The sequence below is a fragment of the Mesoplodon mirus genome, assembly GCF_964341445.2.
Source record: "Mesoplodon mirus genome assembly, chromosome: 12".
Taxonomy (NCBI): Eukaryota; Metazoa; Chordata; class Mammalia; order Artiodactyla; family Ziphiidae; genus Mesoplodon; species Mesoplodon mirus.
Window position 1 is genome coordinate 4,468,238 of NC_138988.1, and position 16,928 is coordinate 4,485,165.

A 16,928-nucleotide genomic window follows, 5' to 3' on the forward strand; every position below is an offset into this window, starting at 1 on the left:
AGGAATATTTAGGAGACGTGGTGATCATTTTGTAATGTATAGAAATATCGAATTACTATGTTGTACACCAGGAACTTACATAGTGTAGGTCAACTATACTTCAACAAACAAACAAACTTATAGAAAAAAAGATCAGATTTGTGGTTACCAGAGGTGGGGGGAGGGGGAATTGGTTGAAGGTGGTGAAAAAGTACAAACAGAAGGAGGTGTCTTAGTGCAGGAGAGAACTCATTAAATTTAGATATACCCTCTTATTGTGTTTAGCTCGATAGTTTTGTTCTTAAGATGCAAATAAATACATATGTGAGAATTGCTTTTCCATACTGGTATGCTTATCAGTGCTTTCCCCATCCTGTAGGTTTTTTACACGTGTTGATGTGTACTGCAGGTTTTTTTTTTTTTTTTTTTTTGAGGTACGCGGGCCTCTCACCATTGTGGCCTCTCCCGTTGTGGAGCACAGGCTCCAGACGCGCAGGCCCAGCGGCCATGGCTCACGGGCCTAGCCGCTCAGGGGCATGTGGGACCTTCCCAGACCGGGGCACGAACCCATGTCCCCTGCATCGGCAGGCGGACTCTCAACCACTGCGCCACCAGGGAAGCCTGTACTGCAGTTTTAACCAAAGAGTAGGCATTGGATTATGTTTCCTGAATGAATGACTAGGTCAGCAATTTTAATGCTTTCCAGAAATAGTGTTCTCCTGCTCATGTTTCTCATGTTGGCAAATAATTAAGGCTGCGTTATTAATTGATATTTGCACTTAATTAATAATACTGTACTCTCCCTACCCAACAACCCCTTCCCCTTCCATAAGCCATGACCTGATTGCTCAGAAGCATGTTACCTAATGGAATCAACATAGAAAATTAAAAATAGCTATCTGCATGGTATTATTTAGCTTTGAGTTATTTTGTTCTCTACTTATGCTAGCTTGTTTATAATTTGATGAAAGTAGCATATTTGAGTATTTTCTTATTCTTTTGATCATTAAAAAAACTAAAATATATTGAATTTTCATTGTTGTCTTTTTTTAAAATTTATTTTATTTTATTTATCTTTGGCTACGTTGGGTCTTTGTTGCTGAGCACAGGCTTTCTCTAGTTGGGTGAGCGGGGGCTACTCTTCATTGCGTTGCGTGGGCTTCTCATTGCGGTGGCTTCTCTTGTTGTGGAGCATGGGCTCTAGGTGCGCGGGCACAGTAGTTGTGATGCATGGGCTTATTTGCTCCGCGGCACATAGGATCTTCCCAGACAAGGGCTCGAACCTATGTAGCCTGCATTGGCAGGCAGATTCTTAGCCACTGCGCCATTAGGACAGTCCCCTCGTTGTTGTCTTTTATAACTAAGTTGCCTTCATTTCTGTTGAGCAGATACTTGTTCGAAGGGATTTAAATGACAAGCTTTTTCTGTTTACCCTGCTGGAAGTTTGATCCACTCAGCTGACAGCTTTATTTTTCTTTCCTCAAAAGCCAGAACTAGGCCTACAGGAAGGAAAAGAACGTATTCCGGAGCCAAAGGCTGGTGTTGCATAGACCTGTGGGGGTGCATATTCAGAAGCTTTGCAGTTGGTTGGCCTGGATCTGTCAAAACAGGTTTGGTTGGTTCTGGCTGTGCCATGGTTTATTTATATGGTTTATTTATATGCTTCTGAGTAGTGATCTTGGGAATGAATGCATTATGAGTACAGTTTGGAAAGTTGTTGTATCGATTGCTGAGGGAGGGAAAAAAACCCACCCGAGAAACCCCACTGTTGAACAGGTCTTGGGTTCACTGGTTTAATTTTCTGTGAGTGTTGTCCAGTGATTAAACCTTTGCCTCATCTCAGCAGCAACTGCCAGTTTTTTGGATGCAAGTTAGTTCATGGAAGAGACTTTGTGTGATAGGAAGACAAAATGTGAAATTAAATATATCTTAGCTCTGGCCTAAGTAGATATTGTTAAACATGAGTGAGTTGGATATAAAATAAGCTTTATCTTCTGGTTTCAGGAAAGCATAGTGGAAAAAAATGTAGGATTCTTTTCTAATTTCTGTTGATCCAGCTAGGATATTATGTCTTGCATTTTTAAGGCATTCAAACATCTGTTTAGTTGAATTGTGGGAAAAGGATAGACAGAAGAACAGGACATTCTATGTTTGAACAGTGTTAAGTAGAAGAACATGAATTGATGAGGTAATTGTATCCTTCTACATTTTTGACTATCAGGATTTAGATTTGGTTACAGATTATGCAGTTATATTTACAAAAGAAATGCAGACATTTCAGTAAAGTACTAACAGTTTTCTGATGAGACCTAATCTGAGTGTTAATTAGAAAAGAATTTACAATTTTGCATTAAATGTAATCCTTCTTAAATCTTACTATTAAATTTACTTTATTATCACGATGAGGTGTTTTTTTAAAAATAATTTTTACTGAATTTTTTATAGTTGGTTTACAATGTATTAGTTTCAAGTGTACAGCAAGGTGATTCAATTATATATATATACATTTTTTTTCTTTTTCAGATTCTTTTGCCATATTGGTTATTACAGAGTACTGAGTAGAGTTCCGTGTGCTACACAGTAGGTCCTTATTAGTTATCTGTTTTACATATAGTAGTACATATATCTCAATTCCAGTCTCCCAATTTATCCCTCTCCCCCTTACCCCTTGAACTATAAGTTTGTTTTCTACATCTGTAACTCTATTTCTGTTTTGCAGATAAGTTCATTTGTACCCTTTTTTTAAGATTCCACATATAAGTGATATCATATGATATTTATCTTTCTCTGAGTTCACTCAGTATGGCAATCTCTAGGTCCATCCATGTTGCTGCAAATGGCATTATTTCATTCTTTTTTTATGCCTGAGTAATATTCCATTGTGTATTTATACCATGTCTTCTTTATCCATTCCTCTGTTGATGGACATTTAGGTTGCTTCCTTGTCTTGGCTATTGTAAATAGTGCTGCAGTGAACATTAGGGTGCGTGTATCTTTTCGAATTATGGTTTTCTCTGGATATATGCCCAGGAGTGGGATTGCTGGATCACATGGTAGCTCTATTTTTTAGTTTTTTAAGGAACCTCCATACTGTTCTCCATGGTGGCTGTACCAGTTTACGTTCCCACAGCAGTGTAGGAGGGTTCCCTTTTCTCTACACCCTCTCCAGCATTTACTGTTGGTAGATTTTTTGATGATGGCCATTCTGACCAGTGTGAGGTGATACCTCATTGTAGTTTTGATTTGTGTTTCCCTAATAATTAGTGATGTTGAGCATCTTTTCATGTGCTTTTTAGCCATCTGAGCATCTTCTTTGGAGAAATTTTTTGTTTTTTAATTTATTTATTTTTGGCTGCGTTGGGTCTTTGTTGCTGTGCGTCGGCTTCCTCTACTTGTGGCGAGCGGGGGCTACTCGTTGTTGTGGTGTGCGGGCTTCTCACTGAGGTGGCTTCTCTTGTTGTGGAGCACGGGCTCTAGGCACACAGGCTTCAGTCGTTGTGGCTCACGGGCTCTAGAGCGCAGGTCAGTAGTTGTGGTGCACAGGCTTAGGTGCTCCACAGCATGTGGGATCTTCCCAGACCAGGGCTCAAACTCATGTCCCCTGCATTGGCAGGTAGATTCTTAACCACTGCGCCACCAGGGAAGCCCTGGCGAAATATTTATTTAGATCTTTTGCCCATTTTTTGATTGGGTTTTTTTGTTGTTGATATTGAGCTGCATGAGCCGTTTGTATATTTTGGAGATTGGTCCCTTGTTGATCGCTTCGTTTGAAAATATTTTCTCCCATTCTGTGGGTTGTCTTTTCGTTTTGTTTATAGTTTCCTTTGCTGTGCAGAAGCTTTTAAGTTTAATCAGGTCCCGTTTGTCTACTTTTGTTTTAATTTTCATTACTCTAGGAGGTGGATCCAAAAAGATATTGCTGTAATTTATGTCAAAGAGTGTTTTCCTCTAAGAGTTTTATAGTATCCAGTCTTACATTTAGGTCTTTAATCCATTTTGAGTTTATTTTTGTGTATGGTGTTAGGGAGTGTTCTAATTTCATTTGTTTACATGTAGCTGTCCAGTTTTCCCAGCGCCACTTATTGAAGAGACTGTCTTTTCTCCATTGTATATTTTTGCCTCCTTTGTCATAGATTAGGTGACCGTAGGTGCATGGGTTTATCTCTGGACTTTCTACCATGTTTCATTGATCTATATTTCTGTTTTTGTGCCAGTACCACACTGTTTTGATTTCTGTAGCTTTGTGGTATAGTCTGAAGTCAGGGAGCGATTCCTCCAGCTTTATTTTTCTTTCTCAAGAGTGCTTGGGGACGCAGACGTAGAGAATGGACTTGAGGACACAGAGGAGGAAGGATAAGCTGGGACGAAGTGAGAGAGTGACATTGACATATATACACTACCAAATGTAAAATAGATAGCTAGTGGGAAGCAGCCACATAGCACAGGGAGATCAGCTTGGTGCTTTGTGACCACCTAGAGGGGTGGGATAGGGAGGGTGGAAGGGAGATGTAAGAGGGAGGGGATATGGAGATATATGTATACATATAGCTGGTTCACTTTGTTATACAGCAGAAACTAACACAACAGTGTAAAGCAATTATACTCCAATAAAGATGTTAAAATTAAAAAAAAGGATTGCTTTGGCTATTTGTGGTCTTTTGTGTTTCCATACAAATTGTAAAATTTTTTGTTCTAATTCTGTGAAAAATGCCATTGGTAATTTAATAGGGGTTGCATTGAATCTGTAGATTGCTTTGGGTAGTTTAGTCACTTTGACAGTATTGATTATTCCAATCTAAGAACATGGTATATCTCTCCATCTCTTTGTGTCATCTTTGATTTCTTTCATCAGTGTCTTATAGTTTTCTGCGTACAGGTCTTTTGTCTCCTTAGGTAGGTTTATTCCTGGGTATTTTATTCTTTTTGATGCTATGGTAAATGGGATTGTTTCCTTGATTTCTCTTTCTGATCTTTCGTTGTTAGTGTATAGGAATGCAAGAGATTTCTGTGTATTAATTTTGTATCCTGCAGCTTTACCAAATTCATTGTTGCACTCTAGTAGTTTTCTGGTAGCATCTATAGAATTTTCTATGTACAGTATCATGTCATCTGCAAATAGTGACAGTTTTACTTCTTTTCCAATTTGGATTCCTTTTATTATTTTTTTTCTTCTCTGATTACTGTGGTTAGGACTTCCAAAACTATGTTGAGTAAAAGTGGCGAGAGTGGACATCCTTGTCTTGTTCCTGATCTTAGAGGAAGTGCTTTCAGTTTTTCACTGTTGAGAAGGACATTTGCTGTGGGTTTGTCATATATGGCCTTTATTGTGTTGAGGTAGGTTCCCTCTGTGCCCACTTTCTGGAGATTTTTATCATAAATGGGTGTTGATTTTGTCAAAAGCTTTTTCTGCATCTATTGAGATGATCATATGGTTTTTATTCTTCAATTTGTCGAGGTGGTGTATCACACTGATTGATTTCCAGATATTGAAAAATCCTTGCATCCCTGGGATAAATCCCACTTGATCATGGTGTATGATCCTTTTAATGTGTTGTTGGATTCAGTTTGCTAGTATTCTGTTGAGGATTTTTGTGTCTATGTTTATCAGTGATATTGGCCTGTAATTTCCTTTTTTTGTGATATCTTTGTTTGGTTTTGGTATCAGGGTGATGGTGGCCTCGTAGAATGAGCTTGGGAGTGTTCCTTCTTCTGCGATTTTTTGAAAGAGTTTCAGAAGGGTAGGTGTTAACTCTTCTCTAAATGTTTGATTGCATATGCCTGTGAAGCCATCTGGTCCCAGACTTTTGTTTGTTGGAAGAGTTTAATCACAGTTTCAATTTCAGTACTTGTAATTGGTCTGTTCATATTTTCTACTTCTTCCTGGTTCAGTCTTGGAAGGTTGTGCCTTTCTAAGAATTTGTCCATTTCTTCTCAGTTGTCCATTTTATTGGTGTATAGTTGCTTGTAGTAGTCTCTTATGATCCTTTGTATTTCTGTGGTGTCCATTGTAACTTCTCCTTTTTCATTTCTAATTTTATTGACTTGGGTCCTCTCCCTTTTTTTCTGGATGAGTCTGGCTAAAGGTTTATCAATGTTGTTTATCTTCTCAGAGAACCAGCTTTTAGTTTCACTGATCTTTGCTATTGTTTTCTTCATCTCTGTTTCATTTATTTCTGCTCTGATCTTCATGATTTCTTTCCTTCTACTAACTTAGGGGTTTTTTTGTGTGTGTGTGTACACATTTAGTTTTATTGTAACAAAGCAATTTGTACACTTTCAACGTTTAAAACAGCAATCATCTTTCCTTTCCAATGAAACAAAAAGAAAAATTTTTAAATAAACAGGAACAAAATTACAATAGAGAATGTCAATTGCAAATAAGATCCTACAGGTTCTGCTGATTCTCCCATTGAGTGGCAGGGCTCAAGTCATCATTAGGAGAGAATTTTATTTTAAAAGTGCCATCTTAAACTGCAGGGATGTCCGTTAAACATCACAATTAAACATGCCAGAGGAGAAGCCATGTTGTCAAAATGCCCACTTAACCCACCCAAACATCTCAAACCCATTCTTTGCTGACCTTCTATAACCCCATTTTTTTAAGTTTTTTTTTTCTTCTTTTAAACAAGAGAAAGTAGACAGATACATGTTGGTAAATGCTAACTGTCCATATTCACATAGAGACACAGTGCAATCTCTGAGCCCAATATACAGAGAAAGGAGGAAAAAAGCTAGAATTCTATGCACTACTACACAGGGGCCTAGCACCCTCCAGCTTCCAGCAGAGCTAAGGGAGCAGAAGGTTTTTCTTTTTTCCCATAGAGCATGGTGGTGTTGATTCCATAAAGTTTTTGTTGAGACAAGAAGGGATAAAAATGAATTTGGAACAGAAAGGGGTAGAGATTCTTTTCCCACTGAATTCTGCTTAAGGTATTTCCCCCCAAAATAAATTGTGAGCCATAGTATAAAGGAGAAAAGAGACCTCAAAAACAGGGCGACTGAGCACAAGAGGAGGAGGAGAAAAAAAAGACTGCAACTTCTCCCAGGGACTGGAGAAAATTAAAAAGGAAGATTGGACTCCATCAGTGTTCCATTAGTCATCTTCTCTTTCATCTTCCTTCATCCTCATCCCCTTCTTCATCAGTATCTTCCAATCCGTCTTCCTCTTCATCATCATCGTCACCTTCTTCTCCTTCCCTTTGCTCATCATCCATGTCCGGAACCAAGTAGTAACTTTAATGGATTTGGCCAAATATCATCTTTGATGACCTCTCCTAGCTCATCTGCACCTGCATCAGAATGATCAGTAAACCAGGTGAAGAAGCTTTCTGGTTCCTTATGCTGTCTCATCCTGCTGGCCTTATTCTGCGTTTGACTTGAACGTTTTGTCACATCCTTTCTGGATTTCCATTTGATTTCAGTGGACTTTGAAGACAGATCACCACTCTCATTCCGATGAAATTCTTTGGAGAGAACTTTATTTTCGAAGTAAGGGTTTTCATCAAAATAAGAATCTATTCTGTAACCTGATTTAATATCTCCAAATTCTGTCACTTCAACTCTTGTCAAATAATGCAGCGCCTCTTCATCCTCCTCCCCAAGCAGTGCAGACACTTGTGGATGGTTAACAAATGTTGTTACCCAAAAATGTGGGGTTTTGGCGATCAATTCTGACCTCTTCTGAAGAAATGGTTGGCGGAGTTTGTTATATTTCTGTTGTACTTTCAAAATCTCCTCACTGGCTTGTTCGTTAAGTCTGTCTGTTTTCATTTTGTACTTCATCAGTATGTTCAATTGCTTCTTGCTATTCTTTTTCTTCCTTCGGCAAGTTCGGAGAAGCAGATGTTTCCTCTGGCCTGGAGGCAGGAGTCAGTCTCGGTTTCTTCGGTTTCTTTGCTTGGGCTGGAAGTGAAAACTGGTGTTTGGGGGCCATGCTGGGAGAAAAGCCAAGAATCCATCCAAGGAAAGAGGCTCGTACCAGGAGCTCTGAGAACTTTAACTTTGGGTTTTGTGTGTTCTTCTTTCTCTAGTTGCTTTAGGTGTAAGGCTAGGTTGGAGGTACGTGTTTAATAGTAGTTAAAAAAAAAAAATAGACTTCCGGGTAAGATGGCGGAAGAGTAAGACGTGGAGATCACCTTCCTCCCCACGGATACACCAGAAATACAGCTACACGTGGAACAGCTCCTACAGAACACCTACTGAACGCTGGCAGAAGACCCCAGACCTCCCAAAAGGCAAGAAACTCCCCACATACCTGGGTAGGGCAAAGCGGAGAGATTCCCGCACAGAGGATCGGTGCCGAGCGGCACTCACCAGCCCGAGAGGCTTGTCTGCTCACCCGCCGGGGCGCGCAGCGCTGGAAGCTGAGGCTCGGGCTTCGGTCAGAGTGCAGAGAGAGGACTGGGGCTGGCGGCGAGAACTCAGCCTGAAGGGGACTAATGTGCCACAGCTAGCCGGGAGGGAGTCCGGGAAAACTCTAGAGCTGCCGAAGAGGCAAGAGACTTTTTCTTCCCTCTTGGTTTCCTGGTGCGCGAGGAGAGGGGATTAAGAGCGCTGCTTAAAGGGGCTCCACAGACGGGCGCGAGTCACGACTGAAAGCGCGGAGCCCAGTGACGGGCGTGGGACGCTGGGGCTGCTGCTGCTGCCGCCAAGAAGCCTGTGTGCGAGCACAGGTCACTGCCCACACCGCCCTTCCGGGAGCCTGTGCAGCCCGCCACTGCCGGGGTCCCGGGATCCAGGGGCGGCTTCCCTGGGAGGACGCACGGCGCGCCTCGGGCTGGTGCAACGTCACGCCGACCTCTGCTGCTGCAGGCTCGCCCCGCACTCCGTGCCCCTCCCTCCCGCCCGGCCTGAGTGAGCCAGAGTCCCCGAAGCGGCTGCTCCTTTAACCCTGTCCTGTCTGAGAGAAGAACAGACGCCCTCCGGCGACCTACACGCAGAGGCGGGGCCAAATCCAAAGCTGAGACCCAGGAGCTGTGAGAACAAAGAAGAGAAAGGGAAACCTCTCCCAGCAGCCTCAGAAGCAGCGGATTAAAGCTCCACAATCAACTTGATGTACCCTGCATCTGTGGAATACGTGAATAGACAACACATCATCCCAAATTGAGGAGCCCGGAGTCAGTGCTGTGCCTCTGAGGTGGGAGAGCCAACTTCAGGACACTGGTCCACAAGAGACCTCCCAGCTCCACATAATATCAAACGGCAAAAATCTTCCAGAGATCGCCATCTCAACACCAGCACCCAGCTTCACTCAACGACCAGCAAGCTACAGTGCTGGACACCCTATGCCAAACAACTAGCAAGACAGGAACACAATGCCACCCATTAGCAGAGAGGTGGCCTAAAATCATAAAAAGTCCGCAGACACCCCAAAACACACCACCAGACGTGGACCTGCCCACCAGAAAGACAAGATCCAGCCTCATCCACCAGAACACAGGCACTAGTCCCCTCCACCAGGAAGCCTACACAACCCACTAAACCAACCTTAGCCACTGGGGACAGACACCAAAAACAACGGGAACTATGAACCTGCAGCCTGCAAAAAGGAGACCCCAAACACAATAACATAAGCAAAATGAGAAGGCAGAAAAACACACAGCAGGAGAAGGAGCAAGATAAAAACCCACCCGACCTAACAAATGAAGAGGTAATAGGCAGTCTACCTGAAAAAGAATTCAGAATAATGATGGTAAAGATGATCCAAGATTCTATTTCCCAGATCCAAAATCTTGGAAATAGAATAGACAAAATGCAAGAAACAGTTAACAAGGACCTAGAAGAACTAAAGATGAATCAAGTATCGATTAAAAACACAATAAATGAAATAAAAAATACTCTAGATGGGATCAATAGCAGAATAACTGAGGCAGAAGAACGGATAAGTGAGGTGGAAGATAAAATAGTGGAAATAACTGCTGCAGAGCAAAATAAAGAAAAAAGAATGAAAAGAACAGAGGACAGTCTCAGAGACCTCTGGGACAACATTAAACGCACCAACATTCGAATTATAGGGGTTCCAGAAGAAGAAGAGAAAAAGAAAGGGACTGAGAAAATATTTGAAGAGATTATAGTTGAAAACTTCCCTAATATGGGAAAGGAAATAGTTAATCAAGTCCAGGAGGCACAGAGAGTCCCATACAGAATAAATCCAAGGAGAAATACGCCAAGGCACATATTAATCAAACTGTCAAAAATTAAACACAAAGAAATCATATTAAAAGCAGCAAGGCAAAAACAACAAATAACACACAAGGGAATCCCCATCAGGATAACAGCTGATCTCTCAGCAGAAACTCTACAAGCCAGAAGGGAGTGGCAGGACATAATTAAAGTGATGAAGGAGAAAAACCTGCAACCAAGATTACTCTACCCAGCAAGGATCTCATTCAGATTTGATGGAGAAATTAAAACGTTTACAGACAAGCAAAAGCTGAGAGAGTTCAGCACCGCCAAACCAGCTTTACAACAAATGCTAAAGGAACTTCTCTAGGCAAGAAACACAACAGAAGTAAAAGACCTACAATAACGAACCCAAAACAATTAAGAAAATGGGAATAGGAACATACATATCGATAATTACCTTAAATGTAAATGGACTAAATGCTCCCACCAAAAGATACAGATTGGCTGAATGGATACAAAAACAAGACCCATATATATGCTGTCTACAAGAGACCCACTTCAGACCTAGAGACACATACAGACTGAAAGTAAGGGGATGGAAAAAGATATTCCATGCAAATGGAAACCAAAAGAAAGCTGGAGTAGCAATTCTCATATCAGACAAAATAGACTTTAAAATAAAGACTACTAGAAGAGACAAAGAAGGACACTACCTAATGATCAAGGGATCGATCCAAGAAGAAGATATAACAATTGTAAATATTTATGCACCAAACATAGGAGCACCTCAATACATAAGGCAAATACTAACAGCCATAAAAGGAGAAATCGACAGTAACACAATCATAGTAGGGGACTTTAACACCCCACTTTCACCAATGGACAGATCATCCAAAATGAAAATAAATAAGGAAACACAAGCTTTAAATGATACATTAAACAAGATGGACTTAATTGATATTTATAGGACATTCCATCAAAAACAACAGAATACACATTTTTCTCAAGTGCTCATGGAACATTCTCCAGGATAGATCATATCTTGGGTCACAAATCAAGCCTTGGTAAATTTAAGAAAATTGAAATTGTATCAAGTATCTTTTCCGACCACAATGCTATGAGACTAGATATCAATTACAGGAAAAGAGCTGTAAAAAATACAAACACATGGAGGCTAAACAATACACTACTTAATAACGAAGTGATCACTGAAGAAATCAAAGAGGAAATTAAAAAATACCTAGAAACAAATGACAATGGAGACACGACGACCCAAAACCTATGGGATGCAGCAAAAGCAGTTCTAAGAGGGAAGTTTATAGCAATACAATCCCACCTTAAGAAACAGGAAACATCTGGAATAAACAACCTAACCTTGCACCTAAAGCAATTAGAGAAAGAAGAACAAAAACATCCCAAAGTTAGCAGAAGGAAAGAAATCATAAAAATCAGATCAGAAATAAATGAAAAAGAAATGAAGGAAATGATAGCAAAGATCAATAAAACTAAAAGCTGGTTCTTTGAGAAGATAAACAAAATTGATAAACCATTAGCCAGACTCATCAAGAAAAAAAGGGAGAAGACTCAAATCAATAGAATTAGAAATGAAAAAGGAGAAGTAACAACTGACACTGCAGAAATACAAAAGATCATGAGAGATTACTATAAGCAACTCTATGCCAATAAAATGGACAACCTGGAAGAAATGGACAAATTCTTAGAAATGCACAACCTGCCGAGACTGAACCAGGAAGAAATAGAAAATATGAACAGACCAATCACAAGCACTGAAATTGAAACTGTGATAAAAAATCTTCCAACAAACAAAAGCCCAGGACCAGATGGCTTCACAGGCGAATTCTATCAAGCATTTAGAGAAGAGCTAACACCTATCCTTCTCAAACTCTTCCAAAATATAGCAGAGGGAGGAACACTCCCAAACTCATTCTACGAGGCCACCATCACCTTGATACCAAAACCAGACAAGGATGTCACAAAGAAAGAAAACTACAGGCCAATATCACTGACGAACATAGATGCAAAACTCCTCAACAAAATACTAGCAAACAGAATCCAACAGCACATTAAAAGGATCATACACCATGATCAAGTGGGGTTTATTCCAGGAATGCAAGGATTCTTCAATATACGCAAATCAATCAACGTGATACACCATATTAACAAATTGAAGGAGAAAAACCATATGATCATCTCAATCGATGCAGAGAAAGCTTTCGACAAAATTCAACACCCATTTATGATAAAAACCCTGCAGAACGTAGGCATAGAGGGAACTTTCCTCAACATAATAAAGGCCATATATGACAAACCCACAGCCAGCATCGTCCTCAATGGTGAAAAACTGAAACCATTTCCACTAAGATCAGGAACAAGACAAGGTTGCCCACTCTCACCACTCTTATTCAACCTAGTTTTGGAAGTTTTAGCCACAGCAATCAGAGAAGAAAAGGAAATAAAAGGAATCCAAATTGGAAAAGAAGAAGTAAAGCTGTTACTGTTTGCAGATGACATGATACTATACATAGAGAATCCTAAAGATGCTACCAGAAAACTACTAGAGCTAATCAATGAATTTGGTAAAGTTGCAGGATACAAAATTAATGCACAGAAATCTCTGGCATTCCTATATACTAATGATGAAAAATCTGAAAGTGAAATCAAGGAAACACTCCCATTTACCATTGCAACAAAAAGAATTAAAAAAAAAAATAGCAGCTAACACTTACTGAGGGTTTGCTTTCTTCTTGCCAGGCACTATATAAAGTACTTTCCATGCATGCGTTGTCTCATTTACTCTTTACAGTAACCCCATGAGATGGGAAATATTTTTATCCATACTTTAGAGATCAAATTAAGTAATTTGCTCAAGGACCCACAGTTAGTAGGCAAGTGAGCCATAATAGCATGTACTGCATGTTTTAAAATTTTACTTCATTTAAGAAATACTGAAGGGTTTTGTATGAAAGTCTGATTTCAGTAGACCATTTTGTTTCAGCTTTGAGGAATTTATATCTTTAGGATTGTTGAGAATCATACAAAGTAAATTATTTAGAGCTACAGAAAATGGTTTGTCATATATAGTAATATTTCATTTGTTTAATATTGAAAGGAGATAAAGAGTTATAAATGTTTCCAGATTGGTAAAGTTTACCTCTGTTGAAGAAATGTAGCTTTCAAAGAAATTAACCATTTTACAATAGTAATTTTTCTGAAATGTGTGTTCCTTTTTGGCCTTGTAAGAAAAAAATGTTCACCCTCTTAAAGACAGTTTTCTGTGTATGATAAATCTGTTCTTTTTTTTTTTTTTTAATTTTTTGGCTGCACCCCATGGCATGTGGGGTCTTAGTTCCCCAACCAGGATCGAACCTGGGCCCCCTGCATTGGTGGCGCAGAATCTTAACCACTGGACTGCCAGAGAAGTCCCTAATGAATCTGTTCTTGATAACTCAGGGCTTTTGTTAGGACCATCAGTTAATGTATTTCACTGTAATGCACTACTTTTTTTCTTTTCCCTTGCTCTAAGTTCTCTTATTGTTTGTGCACACTGCTTCTTATAATTCTTTTATTTAAATAAACGTAAGAATTAATATGTAAGTCAAGAATTAGATTGGCCTCACCTATAAAGAAGTGTGCAGCTCACCAGAGTCTGGGGGGGGAAAAAAAGATAGTATTCTTATAGCTACCATTAATTGGGTACTTCCAAATTTGGCAGAGATGATTTTCATATATTATTTCTTTTAATTCTTACAACAGCCATATGAGTTAGATGTTATTATAGAAAATAAGACTGAGGCTTAGAAAGCCAAGACTCCCTTTGCTACCAGTTATTGAACCTGACAATCAAATATAGGACTGATTGGTTCTAAGGCCTAAGATTCTTATCTACTATTTCATACTCCTTGCATTTGTTTCCTGATTGTTTCACAGTTCTTGGCTCAAGTGTTGAGTATGTAGGTGTTCAAAACTGATGTTTGTTTCTTTATCACTTTGTTAAAATTTTTTAATTTTAATGAAGTATAATTAACATGCAATAAGTTGCACAGTTTTTAACTTAGTGAGTTTTGACATAAGTATACACTTTTGAAACCATCACCATAATCAAGATAAATATTTTCATCACCCCCCCAAAGTTCCCCCTTGTCCCTTGTAATCCATCTTTCCCTCCAATTCCATCCACAGGCAACCCCTGTAGGTTAATTTTATATGCATACATATGTATATATGTATATTGTATATAATTTTTTATATAAATGAAATCATAAAGCTTATATTTTTGCTTGGCTTCTTTTACTCAGCGTAATGCTTTTGAAGTTCATTGATGTTATTGCATGTATTGATCTTTTTTTTTTTTTAGTTTTTATTGCTGAGCAGTGTTCTATCGTATGGATTGTTATCCATCTAGTTTGGGGGCTATTATAAATAAATCTGCTGTAAACGTCTATGTACAAGTCTTTGGATGTATGTTTTCATTTCTCTTGGGTAAAAATCTGGAATGGAATGGATAGGTCATATGGAGGGTGTTTGTTAAATTTTTTAAGAAAGTGCTGTTAGCTTCCTATTACTGTAACAAATTACCACAAACTTAATGTCTTAAAATAACACATGTTTATTGTCTTACATTCCTGGGGGCCAGAAGTCTGAAATGGATCTCACTAGGCTAAAATCAAGATGTTGGCAAGGCTGTATTTTTTCTGGAGGTTCTAGGGGAGAATCCTATTTTCTTGCCTCTTTCCGGCTTCTAGAGGCTGTTTATACTCCTTGGTTCATGACCCCCTTTCATCTTCAAAATATAATCATACCGACCTCTCTTTCTGTGTCCCTTCACCTCTGACTCTGACTCTCTTGCCTCCCTCTTTCACTTATAAGGACCTATGTGATTACATTGAGCCCACCTGGATAATGCAGGATAACCTCCCAGTGTCAAAATCTTTGATTCCATCACGTCTGCACAGTCTCTCTTGTCAGGTAAGGCAACACATTCACAGGATAGAAACATCTTTGGGGGGCCGTTCTGTCTGCCATACTGCCATACGTTTTCCAAAGAGGTTATATCATTTAGTATTAGCAGTAGCTGCAGTTGCTCCACATCCTCTCTGATACTTAGTGTGAGTGATCTTTTAAATCAATTTAAATTAAAATTAAAAGAATTTTAATTTTCATTTTGAAATAATTTCAAATCTATAAAGAGTTGCAAAACTAGACAAAGAATCCCCCGAATTCTTCACCCAGAGTCCCCAAAGTTCACATTTTATTGATCACAGTACAATTACCAAAACCAGGAAGTGAACATCAATACAATACTGTTATCTAACCTATAAATCCTGTTCAAATTTTGCCAATTATCTTTTCTTTTGTTTCCCGGTCCAAGATCCAGGGCAGAGGCAGAGTCCATATAGTCTCCTTTAATTTGGGACGGTTCCTCAGTCTCTCTTTAACTTTCGTGAGTTAGACCAGTATTAAACTGGTATTACGCCTCCTTTATACTTAGATTATTGAGGACCCCAAAAAGCTTTTGTTTATTTGGGTTATGTTTATTGATATTTACTGTATTAGCAATCAAAACAGGTTTTAAAGAATAATTAATTTAAAAATAACCCATTACATGTTAATGTAAATAACACGTCATTTTCTAAAATAATATTTAATAAGAGTAGGATTATTTTACATTTTTGCCAATCTTTTTAATGTCTAACTTCATACAAGACAGCTAGATTCTTATATCCCATTAGCCCTAAAAGCCATGAGAACGTCTTGTTATCCTCATGAGAGGGTGAAAGTGAAAAAGGCAAAAAAGTCTCAATATTATCATAAGGGTTATGATAATAACCCTGTTGTTTTCTCTTCTTGAGGTGGTTTTGTCTGGTTTTGTTATCAGTAATGCTGGCTTCATAGGATGATTAGGAAGTATTCCCTCCTCTTCAATTTTTTGGAAAAGTTTAAGAAAGATTGGTATTAGTTCTTCTTTAAATGTTTGGTAGAATTGACCAGTGAAACAAATCAAGTCAGGGCTTTTATTTGTCAGGATATTTTTGATTACTGATTCAATCTCCTTACTCTTTACAGGTCTATTTTCCTATTTCCTCTTTTTAAAAAAATTATTTATTTATTTATTTATTTATTTATTTATGGCTGTGTTAGGTCTTTGTTGCTGCACGTGCGCGGGCTTTCTGTAGTTGTGGCGAGCGGGGGCTACTCTTCGTTGTGGTGTGTGGGCTTCTCATTGCGGTGGTTTCTCTTGTGGCGGAGCACGGGCTCTAGGCACGCGGGCTTCAGTAGTTGTGGCTCGTGGGCTCTAGAGCGCAGGCTCAGTAGTTTTGGTGCACGGGCTTAGTTGCTCTACGGCATGTGGGATCTTCCTGGACCAGGGCTCGAACCCGTGTCCCCTGCATTGGTAGGCAGATTCTTAGCCACTGCACCACCAGGGAAGTCCCTTTTTATTTCTTCTTGATTTAGTTTTGGTAGATTTTGTGTTTCTAGGAATTTGTGAGCTAATATATGGTCTGTCCTGGAAGATGTCCCATGTGAACTTGAGAAGAATGTGTATGCAGTTGCTTTCAAATGTCCTAGTCTTTAGGGTCTTGCTCCCCATAGGGGGGAAAGGAGGCGGGGGAGAAGGATTGGGAGGACAGGATACCAGTCCTTTAAATAAATCCCTTGGAAGTCACTTAGCTGGAGAGGGAGGGCCTTGCAACTACAGGGGCGTGGGGGGGTGGGGAGGTAAGGTGCAACAAAAATGGGCACCTGTCTCTTTGCATCTTTGTGATCAGAAGCAATAATCAGTGATCAGGGCATAGATCTGTGAT

At 39.4% G+C, this 16,928-nt stretch overlaps 1 protein-coding gene and 1 pseudogene across 3 annotated transcripts in view; one reads left to right on the forward strand and one right to left on the reverse strand.

Annotated features, from left to right (window-relative positions):
* TMCC1 (transmembrane and coiled-coil domain family 1) overlaps positions 1 to 16,928 on the forward strand; it is a 225,183-nt gene that overhangs the window by 35,847 nt on the left and 172,408 nt on the right. The gene's annotated exons all lie outside the window — the stretch shown is intronic.
* On the reverse strand, positions 7,073 to 7,912 carry LOC309814061 (protein SET-like; annotated as a pseudogene). The gene has a single exon. The product of its transcript is annotated as a protein SET-like (transcript).